We start from the raw sequence: 13,588 nt of genomic DNA on the forward strand, positions 1-13,588 counted from the left end.
TTCCTCAAGGTTTCCTCGCCAACCTTCAAGTCTCTCCTAACTTGGAAGACCAGATTCGCCAAGCCCAGCTTCTTGATGCTATGGTGAAAAAGGTGAAGATTGGGATTGCCAAGAGTCAACCCAAGTACAAGTGTTACCGCCTTGATGACAAGGACACTCTCTTCTTCGAGGATCGTATTGTTGTACCCAAAGGTGCCCTCCGTAAAGTGATCATGAACGAGGCTCACAATTATCTCCTCTCCATCCACCCTGGGAGCACGAAGATGTATCAGGACCTCAAGCAGGCTTATTGGTGGACTCGAATGAAGCGTGAGATTGCTCAATTCGTGAATGAATGTGATGTCTGCAGAAGAGTGAAGGCAGAACATCAAAGGCCAGCGGGTCTCCTCCAACCTCTTGCCATTCCAGAATGGAAGTTTGACCACATTGAGATGGACTTCGTGACTGGGTTTTCGAAGTCCAAGCGTGGCAATGATGCTATATTCATTGTCATCGACAAACTCACTAAAGTGGCTCACTTTCTGCCTATCAAAGAGTCAATCACTGCAGCTCAATTGGCGGAACTCTATACCTCTCGGATTGTCTCTCTACATGGTATTCCACAAGTGATCTCTTCAGACCGTGGCAGCATCTTTACCTCGAAGTTTTGGGATTCTTTTCAGAAGGCCATGGGCACCAACATCCGCTTCAGCACAGCTTTCCATCCTCAAATTAGCGGTCAAGTCGAGCGTGTCAATCAGATTCTTGAAGATATGCTCAGGGCTTGTGTGATCTCCTTCGGCATGAAGTGGGAGGATTGTCTTCCTTATGCTGAATTCTCCTACAACAACAGTTTTCAAGCAAGTTCGGGCAAGGCCCCATTTGAAATTCTGTATGGCAGGAAGTGCCGTACCCCTCTCAACTGGTTCGAAACCGGTGAACGTCAGCTTTTGGGTAATGACTTAATCATAGAGGCAGAGGAAATGTGCAAAGTCATTCGAGATAACCTCAAAGCAGCCCAATCCCGCCAGAAGAGCTACTATGATAGTAAGCACCGTGATTTGGCTTTCGAGATCGGAGATCATGTTTACCTCCGCGTCTCTCCTATGAAAGGTACTCATCGTTTCGGTATCAAAGGGAAGCTTGCCCCTAGATATGTGGGACCTTTCAAGATTGTCAGCAAGAGAGGCGACCTCGCCTATCAACTCGAGCTTCCTTCAAACTTTGCAAATGTTCATGACGTGTTCCATGTCTCTCAAGCTTCGGAAGTGCTTCAAGACTCCTGACCGCACTGTCAACTTCGAGGATATTGAGCTCCAAGAAGATCTCTCTTATCGTGAGCACCCAGTTGCTATTCTTGAAGAGACTGAACACAAGACTCGCAACAAGTCAATCAAATTCCTCAAAGTCAAGTGGTCACACCATTCCGACCGTGAAGCTACCTGGGAACGCGAGGATCACCTCCATTCTGAGTACCCGGCGTTCTTTCAGTCCTAGATCTCGGGACGAGATCCTTTCGTGGTGGTGGAGTGTTGTAACACCCCAGATATGATTTACCCAATTTGTACTCCAACTCTTGCCATTTCTGGTGTTAAGTTATTTTATTTTTTCTCGGGTTCGGGTTTTTGTCTCCGTGTGTTGTTATCATTGTCATGCAAATCATATCATGTCATCATGAGCATTGCATTTGCATACGTGTTCATCTCATGCATTCGAGCATTTTCCCCGTTGTCCGTTTTGCATTCTGGCGCTTCATTCTGCTCCGGTGGTCTTTTCTAACTTTCTTTCGTGTGTGGGGATTAAACATTTCCGGATTGGACCGAGACTTGCCAAGCGGCCTTGGTTTACTACCGGTAGACCACCTGTCAAGTTTTGTATCATTTGGACTTCGTTTGATACTCCAACGGTTAACCGAGGGACCGAAAAGGCCTTGTGTGTGTTGCAGCCCAACACCCCTCCAATTTGGCCCAAAACCGACCAAAACCTTCTCCATCATCTAGAGCGTTCGATCATGACCGCGTGGCCAAAAACCGCACCTCATTTGGACTCTCCTAGCTCCCTCTATGCCTATATATACATCCCCACTCGAAAATCCCGGGTCTCTTCCTACCCTAACCCTAGAAATCCTCCTCGCGCCGCGCCGGACATGTCCGCCCGCGTCGGACGCCTCTCCGCCGCCCGCAGACACTCGTAGGCTGCCACATGGCCCGGCCACCGCCTCAGCCACCGCAGCCCGCCCGGCCCGCGGGAGGCCCTCTCGGGCCCGGCCGCTGCCTCCCCGCACCGGCTCCTTCCCCGCCCGAGCCGGCAAGCCGCGCCGCCGCCTTCCCTTCGCCGCGCCGCCACCCGAGCTTGTCCCCATCCGCCACGCCTCCTCGCCACCACCGCCCGATGTCGCCAGCCGCCGCTGCCACCTACGCCAAGCGCCGCCACCAGGGGGCCCGAGTGCGCCGTCCCGGACTCCTTCGCGTCGCCTCGTCGGAGATCTCGCCGGATCCGGCTTCCCCGACAGCTCCGGCCACCGCCCCTCTTCTCCGGCGAGAGGATCCAGCCGCCTCGGTTCGCGTGCCGCCGGATCGGATCCAGATCCAGCTACAGTAAACCCTAGGTCGATTTCGCCCAAGTCCCTTTTCTGCATATTTTTTTGCATGTTCATCGCATCGTAACTCCTCATCCGTAGCTCCGTTTTGGGCATATAGCATATCAAAATGTTCGTCTCAGAGAGGAAATCATTTAATTACATTGCATCATTTTCATTTGAGTTTATCTTGATGCCCGAAATGCTGTTAGAAGAGGGCTACTTGAGATAAGTTGCCAGATCTGCTGCTCCATTTAGATTTTTGTCATTTTTGCCATGATTGTTGTGTGCATGATATGCCCATGGGCTCTACATATGTTTTGTTAAGGGTTTGCCATCTTTCCAGAGGTGCAACCCATGTATTTTTGTCATGTGTGTGGTGACTAGCACAAGCTTGCAAAGTGAGGCACTTGGTAATGCTGATTTCAGGGACTTAGCATTTCCACTAAGTCCTCGATCTGTTTATCTCATGTTGCCATATGTTCATGTTGTTTTCTAGTGATCTGTGCCTCTTTTAAGGATGATCAGTAAGGATGTTTTGTTAATATTGTAGTGCTCTATCCATCCATGTCTTTGTTTGCAATTATGGAGCACCCTAACTTGAGTCAATCGAGCTCTATTTTGCTACTTCATGAATCTGGGCAGATTATCTACTTGTTAGCGATTTTGCCGATGATGTTGTAGTTGATCCGTCCATGCTATGTTATTGTTCTTGCCATGGCTAGCTTGCATTTTGTGTATTCTTGATGGGTGTATGCTTAGATTATCATGACTTTCTCTGTAGTGAGTGCATCGAGCTCGTAAACATGCCTACTTGATATCTGTTTTCAGCATGCTCCAGTTTTCAGTAAGTCTGAGAACTGATTATGTTTTTGCCATGTTCACATGTTTGCAATTGTATTTTCTGATCCCTTTTGGCTCAAGGTCACTAAGGGACTTTTGTTAAGCTCTTTGAGTATTTCCATGCCATGCTTTACTTTGCCATGTTCAAGTCCTGTAGCATGTAGTTTTGATGCTCCAAGGAGTGCTACATGATCTGAAATTCCAGACAAGTGTTAATTTCACTAAGTCTGAAATCTGTTTGCCATATGCATTTTTGCCATGCTTGTTTGAACCTGTTAATGGATGAATTGGCCGTAGCTCAGTGCTAGACTTTTGTTAAGCTTCATGAATGCATCCCGGACATGTATTTTGTTGTCATGGTTGAGTGATGTAGCATGTTCATCTCGTTGCATTTAGATGGCTACTTGCTGTAAATCACAGACCGGCGTCATATTTGAATCGCTTGCCATTTCCAAACCGTAACTCCGATTCCGGCGTTCTTTATATCGTTTTCAAGCGATTTCATCTCATCTTTCCAGTGGCATACTTGGTTTTCCAAGTTGAGGCCAGGTTCATGCATACCTTGCCAACTCTTGCATATGCATCCCGCATCGCATCCCACATAGCATACCATCTTTGCATCATACAGTCGATCCTTGCACGTCGTTGATTGTGCTCCATTTGCTTGTTTGTCTTGTTTGGGTAGATCCGGGAGACGAGTTCGCTAATGAGGAGCCCGTTGAGTTTGCTTTCGAGGATCCAGTCAACTCTGACCACTTTACAGGCAAGATGATCATACCCTCGAAATCACTACTATCTTTGCTTTGCTAGATGCTCGCTCTTTTGCAGGCTGGATTAGTTTTAACCTGTCGAAGTGTCTTGAAGAACCGAGATACCGAGTCTGATCGGAACATCTCGGGAGGAGGTCTATTCCTTCGTTGACCGTGAGAGCTTGTCATGGGCTAAGTTGGGACTCCCCTGTAGGGATTTGAACTTTCGAAAGCCGTGCCTGCGGTTATGGGCAGATGGGAATTTGTTAATGTCCGATTGTAGATAACTTGAACCTTAACTTAATTAAAATGAATCAACTGAGTGTGTTACCATGATGGCCTCTTCTCGGCGGAGTCCGGGAAGTGGACACGGTGTTGGGGTAATGTTTGCCGCAGGATTTGCCCTCTAGTTATGCGTTCGCGCTTTGCCTCCTCTTCTCGCTCTCTTTTGCGAATAGGTTAGCCACCACATATGCTAGTCGCTTGCTGCAGCTCCACATATTTACCTTGCCTTACCTATAAGCTTAAATAGTCTTGATCGCGAGGGTGCGAGATTGCTGAGTGCCTGTGGCTCACAGATTACTATTACACCAGATGCAGGGCCTGATGATTCCGCTCCAGATGACGCGCTCGAGCTCAAGTGGGAGTTCGACGAGGACTCTCAATGATACTATGTTTCCTTTCCTGATGATCAGTAGTGGTGCCCAGTTGGGGGTGATCGGGACCGTGTCGCATGTTGGGTCATCTTTTATTTTGGCACCGTAGTCGGGCCATGAGTGTTTGGATGATGTAATGTTATTTATGTACCTTGATTGTCGTGGCGAGTGTAAGCCAACTATGTTACCTCCCCTTTTATTATCTATATTACATGGGATGTTGTGAAGATTGCCTAACTTGCGACATATGCCTTCAATGCGATTATGCCTCTAAGTCGTGCCTCGACACGTCAGAGATATTGTCGCATCGAGGGTGTTACAACATGTCTATGGTTAGTAAACTTAACCATCTTTGATTAACGAGCTAGTCTAGTAGAGGCATACTAGGGACATGGTGTTTTGTCTGTCTATCCACACATGTATCAAGTTTTCGGTTAATACAATTCTAGCATGAATAATAAACATTTATCATGATATAAGGAAATATAAAATAACAACTTTATTATCGCCTCTAGGGCATATTTCCTTCACTATAGCATATTCAAGTTTATCATATCCAGTAGACTGGGCGGCTGGCAGCGATATATTTGTATAGAGAAGATTGTAGTATTTACCTCAAAGCGTTCCTTCATAAGATTCACCAAGCCGGCTTCGAAGTCACGGCTAGTGTGGAGGCAGTTCAAATAACCCGCATGAAGCTCCCGGGCATTGAATTTGGCATAGCTCTCCAAATCCAACTTTCACTTGCCTTTATCAACAGCAGAAAATTCTTCTTTAGTGCTGTGTTTGGATAATACAGTGGGGTTGCATGGGGTTGTGTAAGCCGTCCAAGCAATCATTATGTTATCAGTCTCTTGAGCTGGCTGGGTGTGACTATGCGGCTTATCATTTTCCAGGTCAATGTCCATAGCGTCTCTGGTGATAGGGTGTTCCTCTGGTGGTGGGTCATCCATGGCTGCTTCTGAAACTTGATGCAAAGACTCAGACATTATATGTTTCTCCGGGTCAGCAGTCTTGGGTTCTTCAGCCGGTTTATCAACCTTGTGCTTCTTGCTGGGCTTGGCCATGGCACTGAAAAAAGATACACATGATGATATTAGTGTATTAATGGAGTAAGATATTAAGGTAAAAGCCTTAAGTGTTTCTTACCCAGGAACAGTTTTGAACAAGGGAAATGAGAAGTTCCCTGATAATTTGAGTCAGACAAATTAAGGGGTTGTCGAATAAAGCCCCCTTTTGGATATGCTAAGTCAGAAATTGTGAAACCTCTGGATGGTGCTTGCGAGGGATCGGCGTGTTGGGTAAGCCGGAAGAAAGAACCCCACCGCCATTGTTTTGGGTTGTGCGGCGAGCTTCATGTTGCTGTTTCTTCAAAAGAAAGTTGGGATCTAGATAAGCTAAAGGATGAGAAAACCTTACTTTCTAGCTCATTTGTTGAGTTTTCTGTCTTGGCGAATGTTCTGAGTCAGAGGAGAGAATAATTACCTCTTCACCATCTACGTGGCTGCCTTCCGTGTCATCATGATAGTGATCATTGTCAATAATATGTACAAAAAATGAGCCAAGCGAGTCAAGTTCTACCTCCATCTCAATGTCATCCAAGTAAAATAGCTCGAAGGTGTTGGTCTTCTTCTTGGCAGGCTTTTTCTGAGCCTTATTACTCGTCCGGTTCATCTTACCCGGCTTATCCTGTAGCTTCCTATTCCAAAAAGGAGAATCAGCATGTGGAAATCAAATAATTATAAGAGGACAGTTTAAGTATAAATATGATTCAACTGAAAATTGTTACAAGCTTACAACTGGTGGCTTGTTGAGAATGCAGAAAGGATTTAGTCCAGCTTTGCTGCAATCTGCCAAGTTCTCGTTCAACAGAGACTTGGTCATGTTATTGATATCCTCACCAGTCAACTGAATCTGGCAGTGGCATTGTGGATCTTTTAAATCGCAGGTGTACTCGCACATCAAGCCGGAGTGGTGGCTTAAGGGCATAATTCTCTAGGCGACCCAGCATTGAACCAGATCGATTCCAGTCAAACCATTTGCCATTAAGTCCCTAATCTTTGAAAAGACGGGCATATATTTGGCCCATTCGGCTGTACTAATCCGGTCGGGGTGGGGGTGCCTGTTGCGGAGCCGGCTCTCATGATAACCCATCAGAGGATTTTCCCCTTCTGGAGAAGTGTCTTGGCAGTAAAACCATGTTTGATCCCAGTCCTTAGGATGACTGGGCAGTTTGGCAGCTGGGAAGGTGGCCTCTTTCCGTCGCTGAATAGAAATGCCACCTAACTCTAGGCTGGGCCCATCAGTGAACTCAGTCTGCCGGTTTAAGTAATAAAATTCCCTGAATAGTTCTACAGTGGGCCCATGTTGAAGGTACACTTTGAAGAACACTTGAAAGTTGCAGATGTTTGAGATGGAATTGGGCCCAATATCTTGAGGGTGGAGCTTGAAAAAGTGCAACACATCACGGAAGAATTTTGAGTTGGGGGGGGGGGGGTGAAACCTCAGAGCAGATGATCAGTAAAGACGATTACTTCACCATCCTTGGGCGGAGGAGGGGTTCCTGTGCCTGGGACCCTCCAATGGATGATCTCTTTTTTTTGGCTAAGATGCCTGTTTGGACGTACTCATTCAGTAATTCTTCGGTGACCCGGGAGGCGACCCAGTTGCATGACGTGACGGTCTTGGCTCTAGACATTCTTGACTACAAAGGGAAATATTGCCGGTTTTAAGCCGACCATTGATTCAAAAGTAAAGTCTATAAAAGGCTAACACGTTAAGCCGGAAGATAAAAACTGAGGTATACATATGTGCATATTGGCGGCTTAAAAGGGGACTAATGGTATCTAGCGGGTTATGTTTTATCGGTTAAGCTGCCCAAACAGTTGCTATGTTTCAGATCTATAAGTCAGGATTTCCTAAGTGACGGACAAACAGATTCCATAGATTGACGCTACGATTTTGGATCTACAACAGTTTGGAAAATAAAATAAATTTTAGGCCAAAAGTGAAGGCAGTGGAAGAACACATATATTCGGATGGATTTTATAAAGAAAAAGTACCTACTGCAGTTGGAAAAAGGGATGCTACGCTGCTACGACATGTTTATAATATCATCTTCAGATTCAACCATGTGATTTAGAGAAGAACAACGAAGAACAGAGGGGAACTCCGATGAACTGGGACCAACCCTAATGGAGATATGCTATGAGAAAGAAGAGGTACTCACTGATGTTGCTGGACAGTGGAGGTGCGCCACGGTGTTTTGGTTCGTTTAGGTTGATGCAGCGGCCGGGTTGAGGAAGTTGATGAGGACGACGACGGCGGAGCTCACGCGCGTGTGGGCGTTGCGAGGAAGAAGATGAAGACGAGGAGGCAAGGGGGGGAAATGAGAAGGAGCCCTGTCCCTATTTATAAGGGGACAGTTAAAAGGCATGCAAGGAAATTGAGCATGCCAAAAAGTGATTATGTGGTTGCACGGGTGCCTCGAATTTTGGATAGTCTATTAAAGTCAATGATATGCTAAGATCTTCTGGGCCTCATGCAGAGTTAATGCGAGATGATGTCATGGCGGGTTAACAGAATTCTGTGAGCTCACGTCATGGCGGGTTGTATCAAGATCATGAATACTAACGATGGAAGATTTTACTAAGTCAAGCACTGAAGATTGGTGTGAACAAGTTCAAATAAACCTGGGGCCTAATGTTGGGGATATAACTACTGGGTATGACCCGCCCAAGAGGGGCCGAGTCATACCACTGGAGGCTTAAGATGAGAAGGCCCAAGAGGATGATGAAGACGGCGGTCCATAGAGCAAGCTTATTTAAAGCCCAAGACCCGGAGGTGACTTGAGGCCCATGGGTACGAACTGCCATATGTTTAACTTGTATTGTAAGACAAGCTTAGTTGATCATCGAGCCATACACATTCTGTATGAGCCGGCCAGGATTCTGTAAGCCGCCGGGCATCAACCTATGTATATAAAGGGGTGACCCGACGGCGGGTTGACTCAAGGAACAATCAATCGAGGGCTAGGTCAAGCGTATTCGCTCCATGGTCATCGAAACCCAAGAAATACAACCTAAAGCAGGAGTAGGCTTTTTCCTCATCGAGAGGGGCCGAACCTGGGTAAAACTCTTCGTGTCCTTTGTCCCGTTTAACCCCTTCAAGCTAACTACGTTGCGATGGCTCCACATCAAAGTCCTTTTGCTAGGGCATCTGCTGTGTTAAATCCACGACAGGACAACTACCTCAGTGGCCGGTAGTACTGACTATGAAAATATAGCCGAACGTACCGTTGGGCTACCACCCTGTATAACTCCAAAACCAAGGAAATGGCTGATACATCTCCAATGTATCTATTTTTTATTCTTTCATGTTATTATATAATCAATGTTGTATGCTTTATATGTCATTTTATATCATTTTGGGAAACTAACCTATTAACTCAGTGCCTAGTGCCAGTTCTTGTTTTTTGCATGTTTCTAGTTTTCCAGAAAATCCATACCGAACAAAGTCCAAACATGACGAAAATTTTTGAAAACTTTTTTTGGACAAAAAGAGACCCTAAAAGCTTCAGGGGAAACTAGAACCTGCACGAGGGAGCAACAAGGCTGGGGGTAGGGCGCGCCCTAGTGCCTTATGCCCCCTACGGCTCCGTCTCTAATCGGCCTTAACCAAAGTACATATTAGCAAGATACTAAAGCAGTTTAGTATAAAAAATCGCCAATAAGAGTTTCTTGTCGAAGTCTTATGGAAGGAGTTTTTAGAAAGAATCGGTATCCTGGCATACCACTAAGCGAAATACATGATTTCAATCACACTTGTGTTAATTATATTCCATGATATATAAATAACTAGATATGTTCAGTACTCCAAGTAAGTTGTGAGTAAAGTTACCAGAATGGTCAAAATTGTTGATCATAGGACAACAGTAAAAATGTAGTTAAGTACCGACGGCATGTTTCTCACATATGGAGAAAATGAACAGATTGTTGTAAGGAGTACACTAGTAAAATCTTCATTGATGCTCCAAGAAATTTTTGATTTTAATTAAAGATTTACAGTGGCACGGTAAGTTGGAATTGGTCCAAGCAAGTTACTGTGGTGAATTTTATAACAGAAGGTTGAGTATGTTGTCGCTTTAGAAGCAACAATGGAGGGTGATGAATCAAAAGTTCATTTATGAACTTGGTATGGTTCTAGATGATTGTGACAATGGAACACTATTCTTAATAGTAGATCCATAGCTCAGTCTGAGGAACCATAGATCCTTCCAGTGATTCAATACACACAAAGCCGGTTTCACACAAATTATGGATTCATGTGAAAGCATGATAGATGCATTGAAATGCAAATGATACATGTGGATCTAAAATTGTGAAGGTACGATAGGATGAAGGCTATAGCACAAGCAGAGCATGGATAAACACCGAATTGCCATTAGTGTAAATGTGTTAACTAGATTATTGATTCTATTGCAAGTGGGAGTCTGTTGGAAATATGTCCTAGAGGCAATAATATTGTATTATTATATTTCCATATTCATAATTAAGAATGCATATTCCATGCTATAACTCCAATGAGCCTGGAATATGTGATTCAGTGGAAAACACATATGCACATATGGAACGATAAATGGTAAAATAAGATTCCTAGCCTCGCTTCTAAGACTAGGTCAAGTGTAGTTGGTGTTCATGTATTTCAGATCTTAGGATATTGTTAAGTGTAAAGATAGTCCTAAAACAACATTGCGAGTATGACGTTAGTAGAACGATCATATTGAATCGACCCAAACTTGTTTGTTATACTTTGAGATAATATCTTCACAAGTCAATTGCTATAACATGGAGTGTTAACATGTGTTTTAGTTCCTTAAGCCATGAGAGTATCGTAGTCACTTCTTACCGTATGATGAGCTTTGGGGTTGCTCAAACATAATCTGTAACAAGGTGGTCATAATGACTACTTACATGTTCATCGGAAAGTTTGATAAGGGACTCGATAGCTTGAGAGTGGAATATTCTCCTCTAACAACAGAGAGATATTCTTAGCGTCCTCTTGGTGTGATAGCATCCGCCATCGTCTGGCTAGACACGGGTGACTACATCATGGAGATGCCGAAACACGACAACGAGAAAGAAGAACAAAAGCAGCAATGAGGAGACCAGTATAGTGAGCATGTGCATGACTCAAGAGGATACCGACACATCTTACCTCGGGTTTTGTAAAGTATCGCGAAGCAAAAGGAATATCACATGATAACCAAAGGTTCACTCGAATGTCATCCATGTATTCATAGGGACCGATATGGACATCCACGATTCCGCTATCAGTCAATGAACGAAAGGAGTTTTGTTCATGTCCATGTTTTACCGAACCTACAGGGTCACAAGATTAATGAAACCATGATCTGTTGAGTGTTCGTGGAGCAAGAATTATGAGAATATATTTTCGGAATAGTTCTGGAAATATAAGAAATAGTATTGAGAGAGTTCTGAAAGAGTTTCATATATTTCCAGAAAAGTTTTGGTGTGAGAACACCTTGGCTAGGGCCATGGGATAAGGCCCATGAAGCTTTATGTTAGTGGAAAAGGAAGTTTTGTGGAGGACGGGGGAACATAAGTTTTGAAGCCTCCTCATAATAGAGAAGCGATTTGTAGTTCTCTTCTTCGCCCTCTAATTCTCCGGCGACGATCAGCTCTGAGCGGCGAAGCGCTGCCGAATCATGAAGATCGTACGCTTGCAACCAAGTAGAGAGGCTATGCTTTCGTTCATTTGTTCGAGAGATATTTCATGGGCAGTTTGCGGGATAATTCATTTACGACTTGAGGGAATCCAAGTACAATCTACACCGACTCATCTACTTCTGCGGCACTCTGTCGTTGGTAAAGATCATTGCTCCAAACCTTATATGCATCTTCATATTGTTCCTGGGTGATTTTAGGGCAAAATTCTTTGTTTTCCACTACGTTTTCCAACATATCTTTCCCCATCAGCTTGAACTTTTGGGTGAACTGCGAGGTGTGTGCAGTTCTACATGGTACCAGAGTCAAGAGGTCAACTACTTCTTGAGCTTGCATTGGTTTTTCCCTTGAAGAGGAAAGGGTGATGCAGCAAAGTAGAGATAAATATTTTCCTCAGTTAAAGAACAAGGTATCAATCCAGTAGGAGGTACAAGCAAGTCCCCAATCTATGCACCTGCAAAAACAATCAAACACTTGCACCCAACATGATAAAGGGGTTGTCAATCCCTTCATGGTCAATTGCAAAGGTGAGATCTGATAGACATAGATAAAACTAAATAAAAGATAACTAAATATTTTTGGGTTTTTTGTTTATAGATCTAAAAATAAAAGATTGCAAAATAGTAGATCGGAAACAAATATGATGGAAAATAGACCCCGGGGCCATAGGTTTCACTACAGGCTTCTCTCCTGAAGGCAAATAATATGGTGGGTGAACAAATTACTATCGAGCAATTGATAGAAAAAGCGCAAAGTTATGACGATATCCAAGGCAATGATTATGCATATAGGCATCACGTCCGCGTCAAGTAGACCGACTCCTGACTGCATCTACTACTATTACTCCACACATCAACCGCTATCCACCATGCATCTAGCGTATTAAGTTCATAAAGAATGGAGTAACACCTTAAGTAAGATGACATGATGTAGAGGGTAAACTCAAGCAATATGGTGAAAACCCCATATTATTATCCATGATGCCAAAAATACAAAGACATGCCTCGCTACCCCTACTTTGTCATTGGGTGAGGACACCGCAAGATTGAACCCAAAACTAAGCACCTCTCACATTGCAAGAAATACCAATCTAGTTGTCCAAACCAAACTGATAATTTGAAGAGAAATACAAAGATATCAAATCATGCATATAATAATTCAGAGAAGATTCAAATAATATTCATAGATAATCTAATCATAAATCCACAATTCATCAGATCCTGACAAACACACCGCAAAAGAAGATTACACCGGATTGATCTCCAAGAACATCGAGGAGAACATGGTATTGAGAATCGAAGAGAGATAAGAAGCCATCTAGCTACTAGCTATGTACCCGTAGGTCTGAGGTAAACTACTCACGCTTTATTGGAAGGGCAATAGGGTTGATGTAGATGCCCTCCGTGATTGAAGCCCCCTCCGAAATATTGCCCGAAAAGGCCCCAAGATGGGATCTCATGGGTATAGAAGGTTATGGCAGCGAAAAAGTGTTTTCGTGGCTCCCCCTGAGGGTTTTGGAATATATGTGAATATATATAGGACGAAGATGTAGGTCAGAGGAGTCCCGAGGGGGCCACAAGGTAGGCCCCCCTAGGGGGCACCCTCCACCCTTGCCACGGCCTCACGGCTCTTTTGGCTTGGACTCCAAGTCCTCTGGGTGTCTTTTGGTCCAAAAAAAATCATCACAAAGTTTTATTGTGTTTGGACTCCGTTTGATATTCCTTTTCTACGAAACTCAAAAAGAAGGAAAAAATAGAAACTGGCACTGGGCTCTTGGTTAATAAGTTAGTCCAAAAAATAATATAAAATAGCATATTAATGCATATAAAACATCCAAAACATATAATATAATGCATATAAAACATCCAAATGCCGTCAGAGGAGTCCCGAGCGGGCAACAGAGGAAGGAGACACTGACCTGGCCAGGCGGGCCCCCTCTCCCCGTGGCCCCACATGTCAGCCTCAAGGTGTTGACCCTGCCCCCGCCACCTCCTTTAAGTGGACACATATCCACGTAAATGCATTTTCCAGGTTTTG

Source organism: Triticum dicoccoides, chromosome 1A (genome assembly GCF_002162155.2).
Source record: "Triticum dicoccoides isolate Atlit2015 ecotype Zavitan chromosome 1A, WEW_v2.0, whole genome shotgun sequence".
NCBI classification, from domain to species: Eukaryota; Viridiplantae; Streptophyta; class Magnoliopsida; order Poales; family Poaceae; genus Triticum; species Triticum dicoccoides.